The sequence below is a fragment of the Opisthorchis viverrini genome (assembly GCF_000715545.1).
Source record: "Opisthorchis viverrini unplaced genomic scaffold opera_v5_35, whole genome shotgun sequence".
In the NCBI taxonomy this organism is placed as follows: Eukaryota; Metazoa; Platyhelminthes; class Trematoda; order Opisthorchiida; family Opisthorchiidae; genus Opisthorchis; species Opisthorchis viverrini.
Window position 1 is genome coordinate 1210831 of NW_008751691.1, and position 2797 is coordinate 1213627.

Sequence of the window (2797 nt, forward strand, 5' to 3'; positions counted from 1 at the left end):
GATGATGATGATGATGATGATGATGATGATGATGATGATGATGATGATGATGATGATGATGATGATGATGATGATGATGGTGACAATGGAGGTGTGTCTAATTTTGATCAGCAGGTCCAAAGTCCGTTTACCGTAACTGTGCAGCCAAAGTATTCCACGTGTGTGCGTACAAGATAAAGGATACAAAAATACCTAAGGATGACAATGATTACTTACAAGTAGGTGATCTGTGGAAGTCCCGAACTATAAAGCCATTTTTTGAAGCTATGGAGTAACTGTGAGAGAGATTTGTCACAATGGATATACGTATGCGATGTTTGTTTTATTAAGTTGTCTCCAATCTAAACACCGTGAAGGAAACTACTCACAAGATTGCTGAAGACTCTTTGACAGCCCATGACCGGTTTCGCTCTTTCGCTTGGGGCTCATCAGGTAGGCGCAGTCCCCGAGTTTCCGTCAAACTTATGTTTTACTTGAACCCGAATTGGACTGTTTTAGAGAACTACACTCATTTGCAAACCAATTTGGTTCTCACAAGAGACTCAATTGAATCCTTTGTTTCCTTCATAAAGATTTATTGCGATATCTCGAATATCGTGCCAACTGAAACATGAGACGGCCTGTGTGCAGCACATTCAGTTGTAGAATGTCATAAACGAGCGATTCAGTTGAGTCTCTGGTGAAAAAAATTGGTTTGCAAATGACTGTATTTCTAGTGAACATCGTGAACATTGGTGCCTAAAATAGTCACAACTATTTCACACCAGTGAGACGCCTAAAAGTAGCAGCTACCAGATGGCGACTGTGCAGGAATGTGACCTTAAGTACGGGGGAATGGTCTCAACTTCAGAGTAGACTGAGAGTCTATTTGAACTGCACAAGGTGCATGCTTGTATTCAGCAGTCAACCACACAAGATCGGATTCACTGGGATCGCTTAGTGAACCATATGCCTTGGAATGCACCAACTCGAAAGATACAAAGTAGCAAACACTATACAAGTTTTTTTAGTCAGGAAACACATCCTGTGCTAGGAAAATAGTTCTACCCTCAACTGATGAAGAGATATTGCGACCTCTCGCACACTATGAAGTAATGTTGATCGACGTGCATGTTTCGTGGAGGGACGCAACATAAACAGTCTACAGTTTCACTTCACTCCAGTCATCATGTGACCCCCTGCGAGCTGTTGTTTCTTGGGTTCTGACTTGATATTAAATGCCTATTATTCTGTGTTTCTGGCTGTCGGCTAACGTAGTTGCTCTGTTCGGTATCCCCACTGTCGGCACTTTACTCGACAAAGATGTTGTTCGGTACCAAACTAAGAACCTGCCTGAAAGGCTCCTACGACCGATGGAACGGAAAGAATAAGAGCCGACAAGTTAGGAGTGCAATACTACTCTTTAGGTTCTGAGCTTCATGGTGATTCATCAACCTAGCTAGGGGCTGATACACATGCATATATATATATATATATTTCCTATTTCGCCCAATATGAAAAGCGACATAGATTTCAGCGGAAAAGAATCAGAAACTCAATATAGGGTTGCTCGAAAAATGCGCGTTTACCAACTGACCAGCGGGTCCGGCGAAGTGCGACGCCACCGAAAAATGACCAAAGAGTACTTTCTGCATACCTTCTTCGTGGGTTACCTCTTAAATGCAATGGTAACACGAAGCCGGTATTCTCCCTATTTAAGCAACAGCTTTGAGCGTCCAGTGTGGTACTATGCACTGTACGATACTGTTGGCTGTTGATCAGGTAGCTGTTGATCGGTTCGCCGAGCTTGACAGTTCATTTATAGCTGTTAACAAATTGAGACGCATGTATGGATAACCTAAACAAAGCGCCTGTGATTTGATCTCGTCCACGTGACGAAAAATGATTTTTCTTTAGTCAAATGAATGTGAGATTCCAATAAAAACAGGTGGAGATCACTGGCCATGATCCTCCAAAAACTAACCTTCGAACCATTCTGGGCCACTAACAGAACACAACCCGGGGCGTTTGGTGTAGGTATCCCAGTGGGTAACAGATTTACGGATAAATCGCATCGAAAGATCGCAGAATTGTCAGAGAAAAATTGCGTAAAATACTGGCGATCACCAGGCGTGATGTAATTAAGGGATTCGCCAGCAACGATCCAAAAATGACACCGAGGATGAGGACAACTAAGCTGTCGGGATAACAGCACGGGCGGGGAGAAAGGGGGATACTAAGCCTTCAGGTCAAAAGACCAGGTCTAACTGAGTTCGTGGCACCCGTCAACAAGCAAGTGTCTGTCCGTATTTCTATCTGTTTATCTGCGTCGTCATCATCATCATCATCCCGTATTTCTGTTTATCTGCGTCGTCATCATCATCATCATCGACAGCATGACATCAGTGTTCAACACCGGTGCCTCACTGCCGTATATTGATTGTGATAATGTCAGGGCGCCTACACCTAGACGGAAGGCCGATCAGGGTCCTCAACCAAAGCCTCTGGCTCAAAAGCCTAACCGCAAGGCAGTCGTGTTTGGCGGGGAATGCAAATGTATTGCCATTTCTACGGAACAAGTCGCTATACATGTTCCAACCCTCAACCTGGGGGACCAGGAGACCCCGAACCATTGGGAAACCTGGTATGGGAGACTCTGCGAGTGTCACACGGACACTCCCCAGTATAGCTTAATGGATCGCCGAGGTGCGCGAACCGTCATACCGCGGCAAGGTCCATTCTCTTCGTGACAGACAGTAGTAGTTACGTGGAATCCACCTGGAGAGTGGGTTTCGCGACGAACTAAGTAACCAAGATA